The sequence below is a fragment of the Rutilus rutilus genome (assembly GCF_951802725.1).
Source record: "Rutilus rutilus genome assembly, chromosome: 16".
Classification (NCBI taxonomy): domain Eukaryota; kingdom Metazoa; phylum Chordata; class Actinopteri; order Cypriniformes; family Leuciscidae; genus Rutilus; species Rutilus rutilus.
In genome coordinates, this window is record NC_140224.1 from 15663819 (window position 1) to 15681513 (window position 17695).

The window sequence follows — 17695 nt, forward strand, 5'->3', positions numbered from 1 at the left end:
CTGTTACAGCCACCCAAATGCAAAAGTTCAACTTTTTTTCGATAATTATTGATCTAGAGAGTCCAGAGAATTGTCCTAGACTGGTTTGGTTCCGATCGGGCGAAAAACCAGGGACTAGTTCGCAAAAGTAGGTTTTGGACAAAATCCGACATAGCAGAAAATTTCCCCTGCCTACATCCAAATCGGAGATAGCCATTTTGTCCGCCTTGAGCCAAGGATTCCAACGATATAAGACACTTGATCCTGGGACAAGCGGTCTAAGAGTTATGAGTGATTTTGAACTTTTGGTTGCTGTAGCGCCACCTATGGGCCATTCGGGGTCATACTCTGATAGGTTGTCCCCAAATTGAGGCCTACCATCTGGCCAGGTTTCAAGTCTCTAGGCCTTACGGTTTGTCCTGCACGATGCGTTTTACGAATCCTTACAATTACAATAGGGTTTCAGCATTTCATGCTTGAACCCCTAATAAGAATGAAGGCTTTTTGCCAGTTATAGCGCCACCTGTGGTCCGATCTCCATGAAACTCTGCATGCTTCCTCACCATGTTCTGACACATATGCTCATCAATTTTGGTGAAGTTCTGAGTTTTCATTTGGGATGTATAGGCTTTTTAGTGTATTTTGCCACGCCCCTTTTCTAAATGACCCTGTTACAGACACCCAAATGCAAAAGTTCAACTTTTTTTCGATAATTATTGATCTAGAGAGTCCAGAGAATTGTCCTAGACTGGTCTGGTTCCGATCGGGCGAAAAACCAGGGACTAGTTCGCAAAAGTAGGTTTTGGACAAAATCCGACATAGCAGAAAATTTCCCCTGCCTACATCCAAATCGGAGATAGCCATTTTGTCCGCCTTGAGCCAAGGATTCCAACGATATAAGACACTTGATCCTGGGACAAGCGGTCTAAGAGTTATGAGTGATTTTGAACTTTTGGTTGCTGTAGCGCCACCTATGGGCCATTCGGGGTCATACTCTGATAGGTTGTCCCCAAATTGAGGCCTACCATCTGGCCAGGTTTCAAGTCTCTAGGCCTTACGGTTTGTCCTGCACGATGCGTTTTACGAATCCTTACAATTACAATAGGGTTTCAGCATTTCATGCTTGAACCCCTAATAAGAATGAAGGCTTTTTGCCAGTTATAGCGCCACCTGTGGTCCGATCTCCATGAAACTCTGCATGCTTCCTCACCATGTTCTGACACATATGCTCATCAATTTTGGTGAAGTTCTGAGTTTTCATTTGGGATGTATAGGCTTTTTAGTGTATTTTGCCACGCCCCTTTTCTAAATGACCCTGTTACAGACACCCAAATGCAAAAGTTCAACTTTTTTTCGATAATTATTGATCTAGAGAGTCCAGAGAATTGTCCTAGACTGGTCTGGTTCCGATCGGGCGAAAAACCAGGGACTAGTTCGCAAAAGTAGGTTTTGGACAAAATCCGACATAGCAGAAAATTTCCCCTGCCTACATCCAAATCGGAGATAGCCATTTTGTCCGCCTTGAGCCAAGGATTCCAACGATATAAGACACTTGATCCTGGGACAAGCGGTCTAAGAGTTATGAGTGATTTTGAACTTTTGGTTGCTGTAGCGCCACCTATGGGCCATTCGGGGTCATACTCTGATAGGTTGTCCCCAAATTGAGGCCTACCATCTGGCCAGGTTTCAAGTCTCTAGGCCTTACGGTTTGTCCTGCACGATGCGTTTTACGAATCCTTACAATTACAATAGGGTTTCAGCATTTCATGCTTGAACCCCTAATAAGAATGAAGGCTTTTTGCCAGTTATAGCGCCACCTGTGGTCCGATCTCCATGAAACTCTGCATGCTTCCTCACCATGTTCTGACACATATGCTCATCAATTTTGGTGAAGTTCTGAGTTTTCATTTGGGATGTATAGGCTTTTTAGTGTATTTTGCCACGCCCCTTTTCTAAATGACCCTGTTACAGACACCCAAATGCAAAAGTTCAACTTTTTTTCGATAATTATTGATCTAGAGAGTCCAGAGAATTGTCCTAGACTGGTTTGGTTCCGATCGGGCGAAAAACCAGGGACTAGTTCGCAAAAGTAGGTTTTGGACAAAATCCGACATAGCAGAAAATTTCCCCTGCCTACATCCAAATCGGAGATAGCCATTTTGTCCGCCTTGAGCCAAGGATTCCAACGATATAAGACACTTGATCCTGGGACAAGCGGTCTAAGAGTTATGAGTGATTTTGAACTTTTGGTTGCTGTAGCGCCACCTATGGGCCATTCGGGGTCATACTCTGATAGGTTGTCCCCAAATTGAGGCCTACCATCTGGCCAGGTTTCAAGTCTCTAGGCCTTACGGTTTGTCCTGCACGATGCGTTTTACGAATCCTTACAATTACAATAGGGTTTCAGCATTTCATGCTTGAACCCCTAATAAGAATGAAGGCTTTTTGCCAGTTATAGCGCCACCTGTGGTCCGATCTCCATGAAACTCTGCATGCTTCCTCACCATGTTCTGACACATATGCTCATCAATTTTGGTGAAGTTCTGAGTTTTCATTTGGGATGTATAGGCTTTTTAGTGTATTTTGCCACGCCCCTTTTCTAAATGACCCTGTTACAGACACCCAAATGCAAAAGTTCAACTTTTTTTCGATAATTATTGATCTAGAGAGTCCAGAGAATTGTCCTAGACTGGTCTGGTTCCGATCGGGCGAAAAACCAGGGACTAGTTCGCAAAAGTAGGTTTTGGACAAAATCCGACATAGCAGAAAATTTCCCCTGCCTACATCCAAATCGGAGATAGCCATTTTGTCCGCCTTGAGCCAAGGATTCCAACGATATAAGACACTTGATCCTGGGACAAGCGGTCTAAGAGTTATGAGTGATTTTGAACTTTTGGTTGCTGTAGCGCCACCTATGGGCCATTCGGGGTCATACTCTGATAGGTTGTCCCCAAATTGAGGCCTACCATCTGGCCAGGTTTCAAGTCTCTAGGCCTTACGGTTTGTCCTGCACGATGCGTTTTACGAATCCTTACAATTACAATAGGGTTTCAGCATTTCATGCTTGAACCCCTAATAAGAATGAAGGCTTTTTGCCAGTTATAGCGCCACCTGTGGTCCGATCTCCATGAAACTCTGCATGCTTCCTCACCATGTTCTGACACATATGCTCATCAATTTTGGTGAAGTTCTGAGTTTTCATTTGGGATGTATAGGCTTTTTAGTGTATTTTGCCACGCCCCTTTTCTAAATGACCCTGTTACAGACACCCAAATGCAAAAGTTCAACTTTTTTTCGATAATTATTGATCTAGAGAGTCCAGAGAATTGTCCTAGACTGGTCTGGTTCCGATCGGGCGAAAAACCAGGGACTAGTTCGCAAAAGTAGGTTTTGGACAAAATCCGACATAGCAGAAAATTTCCCCTGCCTACATCCAAATCGGAGATAGCCATTTTGTCCGCCTTGAGCCAAGGATTCCAACGATATAAGACACTTGATCCTGGGACAAGCGGTCTAAGAGTTATGAGTGATTTTGAACTTTTGGTTGCTGTAGCGCCACCTATGGGCCATTCGGGGTCATACTCTGATAGGTTGTCCCCAAATTGAGGCCTACCATCTGGCCAGGTTTCAAGTCTCTAGGCCTTACGGTTTGTCCTGCACGATGCGTTTTACGAATCCTTACAATTACAATAGGGTTTCAGCATTTCATGCTTGAACCCCTAATAAGAATGAAGGCTTTTTGCCAGTTATAGCGCCACCTGTGGTCCGATCTCCATGAAACTCTGCATGCTTCCTCACCATGTTCTGACACATATGCTCATCAATTTTGGTGAAGTTCTGAGTTTTCATTTGGGATGTATAGGCTTTTTAGTGTATTTTGCCACGCCCCTTTTCTAAATGACCCTGTTACAGCCACCCAAATGCAAAAGTTCAACTTTTTTTCGATAATTATTGATCTAGAGAGTCCAGAGAATTGTCCTAGACTGGTTTGGTTCCGATCGGGCGAAAAACCAGGGACTAGTTCGCAAAAGTAGGTTTTGGACAAAATCCGACATAGCAGAAAATTTCCCCTGCCTACATCCAAATCGGAGATAGCCATTTTGTCCGCCTTGAGCCAAGGATTCCAACGATATAAGACACTTGATCCTGGGACAAGCGGTCTAAGAGTTATGAGTGATTTTGAACTTTTGGTTGCTGTAGCGCCACCTATGGGCCATTCGGGGTCATACTCTGATAGGTTGTCCCCAAATTGAGGCCTACCATCTGGCCAGGTTTCAAGTCTCTAGGCCTTACGGTTTGTCCTGCACAATGCGTTTTACGAATCCTTACAATTACAATAGGGTTTCAGCATTTCATGCTTGAACCCCTAATAAGAATGAAGGCTTTTTGCCAGTTATAGCGCCACCTGTGGTCCGATCTCCATGAAACTCTGCATGCTTCCTCACCATGTTCTGACACATATGCTCATCAATTTTGGTGAAGTTCTGAGTTTTCATTTGGGATGTATAGGCTTTTTAGTGTATTTTGCCACGCCCCTTTTCTAAATGACCCTGTTACAGACACCCAAATGCAAAAGTTCAACTTTTTTTCGATAATTATTGATCTAGAGAGTCCAGAGAATTGTCCTAGACTGGTTTGGTTCCGATCGGGCGAAAAACCAGGGACTAGTTCGCAAAAGTAGGTTTTGGACAAAATCCGACATAGCAGAAAATTTCCCCTGCCTACATCCAAATCGGAGATAGCCATTTTGTCCGCCTTGAGCCAAGGATTCCAACGATATAAGACACTTGATCCTGGGACAAGCGGTCTAAGAGTTATGAGTGATTTTGAACTTTTGGTTGCTGTAGCGCCACCTATGGGCCATTCGGGGTCATACTCTGATAGGTTGTCCCCAAATTGAGGCCTACCATCTGGCCAGGTTTCAAGTCTCTAGGCCTTACGGTTTGTCCTGCACGATGCGTTTTACGAATCCTTACAATTACAATAGGGTTTCAGCATTTCATGCTTGAACCCCTAATAAGAATGAAGGCTTTTTGCCAGTTATAGCGCCACCTGTGGTCCGATCTCCATGAAACTCTGCATGCTTCCTCACCATGTTCTGACACATATGCTCATCAATTTTGGTGAAGTTCTGAGTTTTCATTTGGGATGTATAGGCTTTTTAGTGTATTTTGCCACGCCCCTTTTCTAAATGACCCTGTTACAGACACCCAAATGCAAAAGTTCAACTTTTTTTCGATAATTATTGATCTAGAGAGTCCAGAGAATTGTCCTAGACTGGTCTGGTTCCGATCGGGCGAAAAACCAGGGACTAGTTCGCAAAAGTAGGTTTTGGACAAAATCCGACATAGCAGAAAATTTCCCCTGCCTACATCCAAATCGGAGATAGCCATTTTGTCCGCCTTGAGCCAAGGATTCCAACGATATAAGACACTTGATCCTGGGACAAGCGGTCTAAGAGTTATGAGTGATTTTGAACTTTTGGTTGCTGTAGCGCCACCTATGGGCCATTCGGGGTCATACTCTGATAGGTTGTCCCCAAATTGAGGCCTACCATCTGGCCAGGTTTCAAGTCTCTAGGCCTTACGGTTTGTCCTGCACGATGCGTTTTACGAATCCTTACAATTACTATAGGGTTTCAGCATTTCATGCTTGAACCCCTAATAAGAATGAAGGCTTTTTGCCAGTTATAGCGCCACCTGTGGTCCGATCTCCATGAAACTCTGCATGCTTCCTCACCATGTTCTGACACATATGCTCATCAATTTTGGTGAAGTTCTGAGTTTTCATTTGGGATGTATAGGCTTTTTAGTGTATTTTGCCACGCCCCTTTTCTAAATGACCCTGTTACAGCCACCCAAATGCAAAAGTTCAACTTTTTTTCGATAATTATTGATCTAGAGAGTCCAGAGAATTGTCCTAGACTGGTTTGGTTCCGATCGGGCGAAAAACCAGGGACTAGTTCGCAAAAGTAGGTTTTGGACAAAATCCGACATAGCAGAAAATTTCCCCTGCCTACATCCAAATCGGAGATAGCCATTTTGTCCGCCTTGAGCCAAGGATTCCAACGATATAAGACACTTGATCCTGGGACAAGCGGTCTAAGAGTTATGAGTGATTTTGAACTTTTGGTTGCTGTAGCGCCACCTATGGGCCATTCGGGGTCATACTCTGATAGGTTGTCCCCAAATTGAGGCCTACCATCTGGCCAGGTTTCAAGTCTCTAGGCCTTACGGTTTGTCCTGCACGATGCGTTTTACGAATCCTTACAATTACAATAGGGTTTCAGCATTTCATGCTTGAACCCCTAATAAGAATGAAGGCTTTTTGCCAGTTATAGCGCCACCTGTGGTCCGATCTCCATGAAACTCTGCATGCTTCCTCACCATGTTCTGACACATATGCTCATCGATTTTGGTGAAGTTCTGAGTTTTCATTTGGGATGTATAGGCTTTTTAGTGTATTTTGCCACGCCCCTTTTCTAAATGACCCTGTTACAGCCACCCAAATGCAAAAGTTCAACTTTTTTTCGATAATTATTGATCTAGAGAGTCCAGAGAATTGTCCTAGACTGGTTTGGTTCCGATCGGGCGAAAAACCAGGGACTAGTTCGCAAAAGTAGGTTTTGGACAAAATCCGACATAGCAGAAAATTTCCCCTGCCTACATCCAAATCGGAGATAGCCATTTTGTCCGCCTTGAGCCAAGGATTCCAACGATATAAGACACTTGATCCTGGGACAAGCGGTCTAAGAGTTATGAGTGATTTTGAACTTTTGGTTGCTGTAGCGCCACCTATGGGCCATTCGGGGTCATACTCTGATAGGTTGTCCCCAAATTGAGGCCTACCATCTGGCCAGGTTTCAAGTCTCTAGGCCTTACGGTTTGTCCTGCACGATGCGTTTTACGAATCCTTACAATTACAATAGGGTTTCAGCATTTCATGCTTGAACCCCTAATAAGAATGAAGGCTTTTTGCCAGTTATAGCGCCACCTGTGGTCCGATCTCCATGAAACTCTGCATGCTTCCTCACCATGTTCTGACACATATGCTCATCGATTTTGGTGAAGTTCTGAGTTTTCATTTGGGATGTATAGGCTTTTTAGTGTATTTTGCCACGCCCCTTTTCTAAATGACCCTGTTACAGCCACCCAAATGCAAAAGTTCAACTTTTTTTCGATAATTATTGATCTAGAGAGTCCAGAGAATTGTCCTAGACTGGTTTGGTTCCGATCGGGCGAAAAACCAGGGACTAGTTCGCAAAAGTAGGTTTTGGACAAAATCCGACATAGCAGAAAATTTCCCCTGCCTACATCCAAATCGGAGATAGCCATTTTGTCCGCCTTGAGCCAAGGATTCCAACGATATAAGACACTTGATCCTGGGACAAGCGGTCTAAGAGTTATGAGTGATTTTGAACTTTTGGTTGCTGTAGCGCCACCTATGGGCCATTCGGGGTCATACTCTGATAGGTTGTCCCCAAATTGAGGCCTACCATCTGGCCAGGTTTCAAGTCTCTAGGCCTTACGGTTTGTCCTGCACGATGCGTTTTACGAATCCTTACAATTACAATAGGGTTTCAGCATTTCATGCTTGAACCCCTAATAAGAATGAAGGCTTTTTGCCAGTTATAGCGCCACCTGTGGTCCGATCTCCATGAAACTCTGCATGCTTCCTCACCATGTTCTGACACATATGCTCATCGATTTTGGTGAAGTTCTGAGTTTTCATTTGGGATGTATAGGCTTTTTAGTGTATTTTGCCACGCCCCTTTTCTAAATGACCCTGTTACAGCCACCCAAATGCAAAAGTTCAACTTTTTTTCGATAATTATTGATCTAGAGAGTCCAGAGAATTGTCCTAGACTGGTTTGGTTCCGATCGGGCGAAAAACCAGGGACTAGTTCGCAAAAGTAGGTTTTGGACAAAATCCGACATAGCAGAAAATTTCCCCTGCCTACATCCAAATCGGAGATAGCCATTTTGTCCGCCTTGAGCCAAGGATTCCAACGATATAAGACACTTGATCCTGGGACAAGCGGTCTAAGAGTTATGAGTGATTTTGAACTTTTGGTTGCTGTAGCGCCACCTATGGGCCATTCGGGGTCATACTCTGATAGGTTGTCCCCAAATTGAGGCCTACCATCTGGCCAGGTTTCAAGTCTCTAGGCCTTACGGTTTGTCCTGCACGATGCGTTTTACGAATCCTTACAATTACAATAGGGTTTCAGCATTTCATGCTTGAACCCCTAATAAGAATGAAGGCTTTTTGCCAGTTATAGCGCCACCTGTGGTCCGATCTCCATGAAACTCTGCATGCTTCCTCACCATGTTCTGACACATATGCTCATCAATTTTGGTGAAGTTCTGAGTTTTCATTTGGGATGTATAGGCTTTTTAGTGTATTTTGCCACGCCCCTTTTCTAAATGACCCTGTTACAGACACCCAAATGCAAAAGTTCAACTTTTTTTCGATAATTATTGATCTAGAGAGTCCAGAGAATTGTCCTAGACTGGTCTGGTTCCGATCGGGCGAAAAACCAGGGACTAGTTCGCAAAAGTAGGTTTTGGACAAAATCCGACATAGCAGAAAATTTCCCCTGCCTACATCCAAATCGGAGATAGCCATTTTGTCCGCCTTGAGCCAAGGATTCCAACGATATAAGACACTTGATCCTGGGACAAGCGGTCTAAGAGTTATGAGTGATTTTGAACTTTTGGTTGCTGTAGCGCCACCTATGGGCCATTCGGGGTCATACTCTGATAGGTTGTCCCCAAATTGAGGCCTACCATCTGGCCAGGTTTCAAGTCTCTAGGCCTTACGGTTTGTCCTGCACGATGCGTTTTACGAATCCTTACAATTACAATAGGGTTTCAGCATTTCATGCTTGAACCCCTAATAAGAATGAAGGCTTTTTGCCAGTTATAGCGCCACCTGTGGTCCGATCTCCATGAAACTCTGCATGCTTCCTCACCATGTTCTGACACATATGCTCATCAATTTTGGTGAAGTTCTGAGTTTTCATTTGGGATGTATAGGCTTTTTAGTGTATTTTGCCACGCCCCTTTTCTAAATGACCCTGTTACAGCCACCCAAATGCAAAAGTTCAACTTTTTTTCGATAATTATTGATCTAGAGAGTCCAGAGAATTGTCCTAGACTGGTTTGGTTCCGATCGGGCGAAAAACCAGGGACTAGTTCGCAAAAGTAGGTTTTGGACAAAATCCGACATAGCAGAAAATTTCCCCTGCCTACATCCAAATCGGAGATAGCCATTTTGTCCGCCTTGAGCCAAGGATTCCAACGATATAAGACACTTGATCCTGGGACAAGCGGTCTAAGAGTTATGAGTGATTTTGAACTTTTGGTTGCTGTAGCGCCACCTATGGGCCATTCGGGGTCATACTCTGATAGGTTGTCCCCAAATTGAGGCCTACCATCTGGCCAGGTTTCAAGTCTCTAGGCCTTACGGTTTGTCCTGCACGATGCGTTTTACGAATCCTTACAATTACAATAGGGTTTCAGCATTTCATGCTTGAACCCCTAATAAGAATGAAGGCTTTTTGCCAGTTATAGCGCCACCTGTGGTCCGATCTCCATGAAACTCTGCATGCTTCCTCACCATGTTCTGACACATATGCTCATCGATTTTGGTGAAGTTCTGAGTTTTCATTTGGGATGTATAGGCTTTTTAGTGTATTTTGCCACGCCCCTTTTCTAAATGACCCTGTTACAGCCACCCAAATGCAAAAGTTCAACTTTTTTTCGATAATTATTGATCTAGAGAGTCCAGAGAATTGTCCTAGACTGGTTTGGTTCCGATCGGGCGAAAAACCAGGGACTAGTTCGCAAAAGTAGGTTTTGGACAAAATCCGACATAGCAGAAAATTTCCCCTGCCTACATCCAAATCGGAGATAGCCATTTTGTCCGCCTTGAGCCAAGGATTCCAACGATATAAGACACTTGATCCTGGGACAAGCGGTCTAAGAGTTATGAGTGATTTTGAACTTTTGGTTGCTGTAGCGCCACCTATGGGCCATTCGGGGTCATACTCTGATAGGTTGTCCCCAAATTGAGGCCTACCATCTGGCCAGGTTTCAAGTCTCTAGGCCTTACGGTTTGTCCTGCACGATGCGTTTTACGAATCCTTACAATTACAATAGGGTTTCAGCATTTCATGCTTGAACCCCTAATAAGAATGAAGGCTTTTTGCCAGTTATAGCGCCACCTGTGGTCCGATCTCCATGAAACTCTGCATGCTTCCTCACCATGTTCTGACACATATGCTCATCGATTTTGGTGAAGTTCTGAGTTTTCATTTGGGATGTATAGGCTTTTTAGTGTATTTTGCCACGCCCCTTTTCTAAATGACCCTGTTACAGCCACCCAAATGCAAAAGTTCAACTTTTTTTCGATAATTATTGATCTAGAGAGTCCAGAGAATTGTCCTAGACTGGTTTGGTTCCGATCGGGCGAAAAACCAGGGACTAGTTCGCAAAAGTAGGTTTTGGACAAAATCCGACATAGCAGAAAATTTCCCCTGCCTACATCCAAATCGGAGATAGCCATTTTGTCCGCCTTGAGCCAAGGATTCCAACGATATAAGACACTTGATCCTGGGACAAGCGGTCTAAGAGTTATGAGTGATTTTGAACTTTTGGTTGCTGTAGCGCCACCTATGGGCCATTCGGGGTCATACTCTGATAGGTTGTCCCCAAATTGAGGCCTACCATCTGGCCAGGTTTCAAGTCTCTAGGCCTTACGGTTTGTCCTGCACGATGCGTTTTACGAATCCTTACAATTACAATAGGGTTTCAGCATTTCATGCTTGAACCCCTAATAAGAATGAAGGCTTTTTGCCAGTTATAGCGCCACCTGTGGTCCGATCTCCATGAAACTCTGCATGCTTCCTCACCATGTTCTGACACATATGCTCATCGATTTTGGTGAAGTTCTGAGTTTTCATTTGGGATGTATAGGCTTTTTAGTGTATTTTGCCACGCCCCTTTTCTAAATGACCCTGTTACAGCCACCCAAATGCAAAAGTTCAACTTTTTTTCGATAATTATTGATCTAGAGAGTCCAGAGAATTGTCCTAGACTGGTTTGGTTCCGATCGGGCGAAAAACCAGGGACTAGTTCGCAAAAGTAGGTTTTGGACAAAATCCGACATAGCAGAAAATTTCCCCTGCCTACATCCAAATCGGAGATAGCCATTTTGTCCGCCTTGAGCCAAGGATTCCAACGATATAAGACACTTGATCCTGGGACAAGCGGTCTAAGAGTTATGAGTGATTTTGAACTTTTGGTTGCTGTAGCGCCACCTATGGGCCATTCGGGGTCATACTCTGATAGGTTGTCCCCAAATTGAGGCCTACCATCTGGCCAGGTTTCAAGTCTCTAGGCCTTACGGTTTGTCCTGCACGATGCGTTTTACGAATCCTTACAATTACAATAGGGTTTCAGCATTTCATGCTTGAACCCCTAATAAGAATGAAGGCTTTTTGCCAGTTATAGCGCCACCTGTGGTCCGATCTCCATGAAACTCTGCATGCTTCCTCACCATGTTCTGACACATATGCTCATCAATTTTGGTGAAGTTCTGAGTTTTCATTTGGGATGTATAGGCTTTTTAGTGTATTTTGCCACGCCCCTTTTCTAAATGACCCTGTTACAGACACCCAAATGCAAAAGTTCAACTTTTTTTCGATAATTATTGATCTAGAGAGTCCAGAGAATTGTCCTAGACTGGTCTGGTTCCGATCGGGCGAAAAACCAGGGACTAGTTCGCAAAAGTAGGTTTTGGACAAAATCCGACATAGCAGAAAATTTCCCCTGCCTACATCCAAATCGGAGATAGCCATTTTGTCCGCCTTGAGCCAAGGATTCCAACGATATAAGACACTTGATCCTGGGACAAGCGGTCTAAGAGTTATGAGTGATTTTGAACTTTTGGTTGCTGTAGCGCCACCTATGGGCCATTCGGGGTCATACTCTGATAGGTTGTCCCCAAATTGAGGCCTACCATCTGGCCAGGTTTCAAGTCTCTAGGCCTTACGGTTTGTCCTGCACGATGCGTTTTACGAATCCTTACAATTACAATAGGGTTTCAGCATTTCATGCTTGAACCCCTAATAAGAATGAAGGCTTTTTGCCAGTTATAGCGCCACCTGTGGTCCGATCTCCATGAAACTCTGCATGCTTCCTCACCATGTTCTGACACATATGCTCATCAATTTTGGTGAAGTTCTGAGTTTTCATTTGGGATGTATAGGCTTTTTAGTGTATTTTGCCACGCCCCTTTTCTAAATGACCCTGTTACAGCCACCCAAATGCAAAAGTTCAACTTTTTTTCGATAATTATTGATCTAGAGAGTCCAGAGAATTGTCCTAGACTGGTTTGGTTCCGATCGGGCGAAAAACCAGGGACTAGTTCGCAAAAGTAGGTTTTGGACAAAATCCGACATAGCAGAAAATTTCCCCTGCCTACATCCAAATCGGAGATAGCCATTTTGTCCGCCTTGAGCCAAGGATTCCAACGATATAAGACACTTGATCCTGGGACAAGCGGTCTAAGAGTTATGAGTGATTTTGAACTTTTGGTTGCTGTAGCGCCACCTATGGGCCATTCGGGGTCATACTCTGATAGGTTGTCCCCAAATTGAGGCCTACCATCTGGCCAGGTTTCAAGTCTCTAGGCCTTACGGTTTGTCCTGCACGATGCGTTTTACGAATCCTTACAATTACAATAGGGTTTCAGCATTTCATGCTTGAACCCCTAATAAGAATGAAGGCTTTTTGCCAGTTATAGCGCCACCTGTGGTCCGATCTCCATGAAACTCTGCATGCTTCCTCACCATGTTCTGACACATATGCTCATCAATTTTGGTGAAGTTCTGAGTTTTCATTTGGGATGTATAGGCTTTTTAGTGTATTTTGCCACGCCCCTTTTCTAAATGACCCTGTTACAGACACCCAAATGCAAAAGTTCAACTTTTTTTCGATAATTATTGATCTAGAGAGTCCAGAGAATTGTCCTAGACTGGTTTGGTTCCGATCGGGCGAAAAACCAGGGACTAGTTCGCAAAAGTAGGTTTTGGACAAAATCCGACATAGCAGAAAATTTCCCCTGCCTACATCCAAATCGGAGATAGCCATTTTGTCCGCCTTGAGCCAAGGATTCCAACGATATAAGACACTTGATCCTGGGACAAGCGGTCTAAGAGTTATGAGTGATTTTGAACTTTTGGTTGCTGTAGCGCCACCTATGGGCCATTCGGGGTCATACTCTGATAGGTTGTCCCCAAATTGAGGCCTACCATCTGGCCAGGTTTCAAGTCTCTAGGCCTTACGGTTTGTCCTGCACGATGCGTTTTACGAATCCTTACAATTACAATAGGGTTTCAGCATTTCATGCTTGAACCCCTAATAAGAATGAAGGCTTTTTGCCAGTTATAGCGCCACCTGTGGTCCGATCTCCATGAAACTCTGCATGCTTCCTCACCATGTTCTGACACATATGCTCATCAATTTTGGTGAAGTTCTGAGTTTTCATTTGGGATGTATAGGCTTTTTAGTGTATTTTGCCACGCCCCTTTTCTAAATGACCCTGTTACAGACACCCAAATGCAAAAGTTCAACTTTTTTTCGATAATTATTGATCTAGAGAGTCCAGAGAATTGTCCTAGACTGGTCTGGTTCCGATCGGGCGAAAAACCAGGGACTAGTTCGCAAAAGTAGGTTTTGGACAAAATCCGACATAGCAGAAAATTTCCCCTGCCTACATCCAAATCGGAGATAGCCATTTTGTCCGCCTTGAGCCAAGGATTCCAACGATATAAGACACTTGATCCTGGGACAAGCGGTCTAAGAGTTATGAGTGATTTTGAACTTTTGGTTGCTGTAGCGCCACCTATGGGCCATTCGGGGTCATACTCTGATAGGTTGTCCCCAAATTGAGGCCTACCATCTGGCCAGGTTTCAAGTCTCTAGGCCTTACGGTTTGTCCTGCACGATGCGTTTTACGAATCCTTACAATTACAATAGGGTTTCAGCATTTCATGCTTGAACCCCTAATAAGAATTAAGGCTTTTTGCCAGTTATAGCGCCACCTGTGGTCCGATCTCCATGAAACTCTGCATGCTTCCTCACCATGTTCTGACACATATGCTCATCAATTTTGGTGAAGTTCTGAGTTTTCATTTGGGATGTATAGGCTTTTTAGTGTATTTTGCCACGCCCCTTTTCTAAATGACCCTGTTACAGACACCCAAATGCAAAAGTTCAACTTTTTTTCGATAATTATTGATCTAGAGAGTCCAGAGAATTGTCCTAGACTGGTCTGGTTCCGATCGGGCGAAAAACCAGGGACTAGTTCGCAAAAGTAGGTTTTGGACAAAATCCGACATAGCAGAAAATTTCCCCTGCCTACATCCAAATCGGAGATAGCCATTTTGTCCGCCTTGAGCCAAGGATTCCAACGATATAAGACACTTGATCCTGGGACAAGCGGTCTAAGAGTTATGAGTGATTTTGAACTTTTGGTTGCTGTAGCGCCACCTATGGGCCATTCGGGGTCATACTCTGATAGGTTGTCCCCAAATTGAGGCCTACCATCTGGCCAGGTTTCAAGTCTCTAGGCCTTACGGTTTGTCCTGCACGATGCGTTTTACGAATCCTTACAATTACAATAGGGTTTCAGCATTTCATGCTTGAACCCCTAATAAGAATGAAGGCTTTTTGCCAGTTATAGCGCCACCTGTGGTCCGATCTCCATGAAACTCTGCATGCTTCCTCACCATGTTCTGACACATATGCTCATCGATTTTGGTGAAGTTCTGAGTTTTCATTTGGGATGTATAGGCTTTTTAGTGTATTTTGCCACGCCCCTTTTCTAAATGACCCTGTTACAGCCACCCAAATGCAAAAGTTCAACTTTTTTTCGATAATTATTGATCTAGAGAGTCCAGAGAATTGTCCTAGACTGGTTTGGTTCCGATCGGGCGAAAAACCAGGGACTAGTTCGCAAAAGTAGGTTTTGGACAAAATCCGACATAGCAGAAAATTTCCCCTGCCTACATCCAAATCGGAGATAGCCATTTTGTCCGCCTTGAGCCAAGGATTCCAACGATATAAGACACTTGATCCTGGGACAAGCGGTCTAAGAGTTATGAGTGATTTTGAACTTTTGGTTGCTGTAGCGCCACCTATGGGCCATTCGGGGTCATACTCTGATAGGTTGTCCCCAAATTGAGGCCTACCATCTGGCCAGGTTTCAAGTCTCTAGGCCTTACGGTTTGTCCTGCACGATGCGTTTTACGAATCCTTACAATTACAATAGGGTTTCAGCATTTCATGCTTGAACCCCTAATAAGAATGAAGGCTTTTTGCCAGTTATAGCGCCACCTGTGGTCCGATCTCCATGAAACTCTGCATGCTTCCTCACCATGTTCTGACACATATGCTCATCAATTTTGGTGAAGTTCTGAGTTTTCATTTGGGATGTATAGGCTTTTTAGTGTATTTTGCCACGCCCCTTTTCTAAATGACCCTGTTACAGCCACCCAAATGCAAAAGTTCAACTTTTTTTCGATAATTATTGATCTAGAGAGTCCAGAGAATTGTCCTAGACTGGTCTGGTTCCGATCGGGCGAAAAACCAGGGACTAGTTCGCAAAAGTAGGTTTTGGACAAAATCCGACATAGCAGAAAATTTCCCCTGCCTACATCCAAATCGGAGATAGCCATTTTGTCCGCCTTGAGCCAAGGATTCCAACGATATAAGACACTTGATCCTGGGACAAGCGGTCTAAGAGTTATGAGTGATTTTGAACTTTTGGTTGCTGTAGCGCCACCTATGGGCCATTCGGGGTCATACTCTGATAGGTTGTCCCCAAATTGAGGCCTACCATCTGGCCAGGTTTCAAGTCTCTAGGCCTTACGGTTTGTCCTGCACGATGCGTTTTACGAATCCTTACAATTACAATAGGGTTTCAGCATTTCATGCTTGAACCCCTAATAAGAATGAAGGCTTTTTGCCAGTTATAGCGCCACCTGTGGTCCGATCTCCATGAAACTCTGCATGCTTCCTCACCATGTTCTGACACATATGCTCATCAATTTTGGTGAAGTTCTGAGTTTTCATTTGGGATGTATAGACTTTTTAGTGTATTTTGCCACGCCCCTTTTCTAAATGACCCTGTTACAGACACCCAAATGCAAAAGTTCAACTTTTTTTCGATAATTATTGATCTAGAGAGTCCAGAGAATTGTCCTAGACTGGTCTGGTTCCGATCGGGCGAAAAACCAGGGACTAGTTCGCAAAAGTAGGTTTTGGACAAAATCCGACATAGCAGAAAATTTCCCCTGCCTACATCCAAATCGGAGATAGCCATTTTGTCCGCCTTGAGCCAAGGATTCCAACGATATAAGACACTTGATCCTGGGACAAGCGGTCTAAGAGTTATGAGTGATTTTGAACTTTTGGTTGCTGTAGCGCCACCTATGGGCCATTCGGGGTCATACTCTGATAGGTTGTCCCCAAATTGAGGCCTACCATCTGGCCAGGTTTCAAGTCTCTAGGCCTTACGGTTTGTCCTGCACGATGCGTTTTACGAATCCTTACAATTACAATAGGGTTTCAGCATTTCATGCTTGAACCCCTAATAAGAATGAAGGCTTTTTGCCAGTTATAGCGCCACCTGTGGTCCGATCTCCATGAAACTCTGCATGCTTCCTCACCATGTTCTGACACATATGCTCATCAATTTTGGTGAAGTTCTGAGTTTTCATTTGGGATGTATAGGCTTTTTAGTGTATTTTGCCACGCCCCTTTTCTAAATGACCCTGTTACAGCCACCCAAATGCAAAAGTTCAACTTTTTTTCGATAATTATTGATCTAGAGAGTCCAGAGAATTGTCCTAGACTGGTCTGGTTCCGATCGGGCGAAAAACCAGGGACTAGTTCGCAAAAGTAGGTTTTGGACAAAATCCGACATAGCAGAAAATTTCCCCTGCCTACATCCAAATCGGAGATAGCCATTTTGTCCGCCTTGAGCCAAGGATTCCAACGATATAAGACACTTGATCCTGGGACAAGCGGTCTAAGAGTTATGAGTGATTTTGAACTTTTGGTTGCTGTAGCGCCACCTATGGGCCATTCGGGGTCATACTCTGATAGGTTGTCCCCAAATTGAGGCCTACCATCTGGCCAGGTTTCAAGTCTCTAGGCCTTACGGTTTGTCCTGCACGATGCGTTTTACGAATCCTTACAATTACAATAGGGTTTCAGCATTTCATGCTTGAACCCCTAATAAGAATGAAGGCTTTTTGCCAGTTATAGCGCCACCTGTGGTCCGATCTCCATGAAACTCTGCATGCTTCCTCACCATGTTCTGACACATATGCTCATCAATTTTGGTGAAGTTCTGAGTTTTCATTTGGGATGTATAGGCTTTTTAGTGTATTTTGCCACGCCCCTTTTCTAAATGACCCTGTTACAGCCACCCAAATGCAAAAGTTCAACTTTTTTTCGATAATTATTGATCTAGAGAGTCCAGAGAATTGTCCTAGACTGGTCTGGTTCCGATCGGGCGAAAAACCAGGGACTAGTTCGCAAAAGTAGGTTTTGGACAAAATCCGACATAGCAGAAAATTTCCCCTGCCTACATCCAAATCGGAGATAGCCATTTTGTCCGCCTTGAGCCAAGGATTCCAACG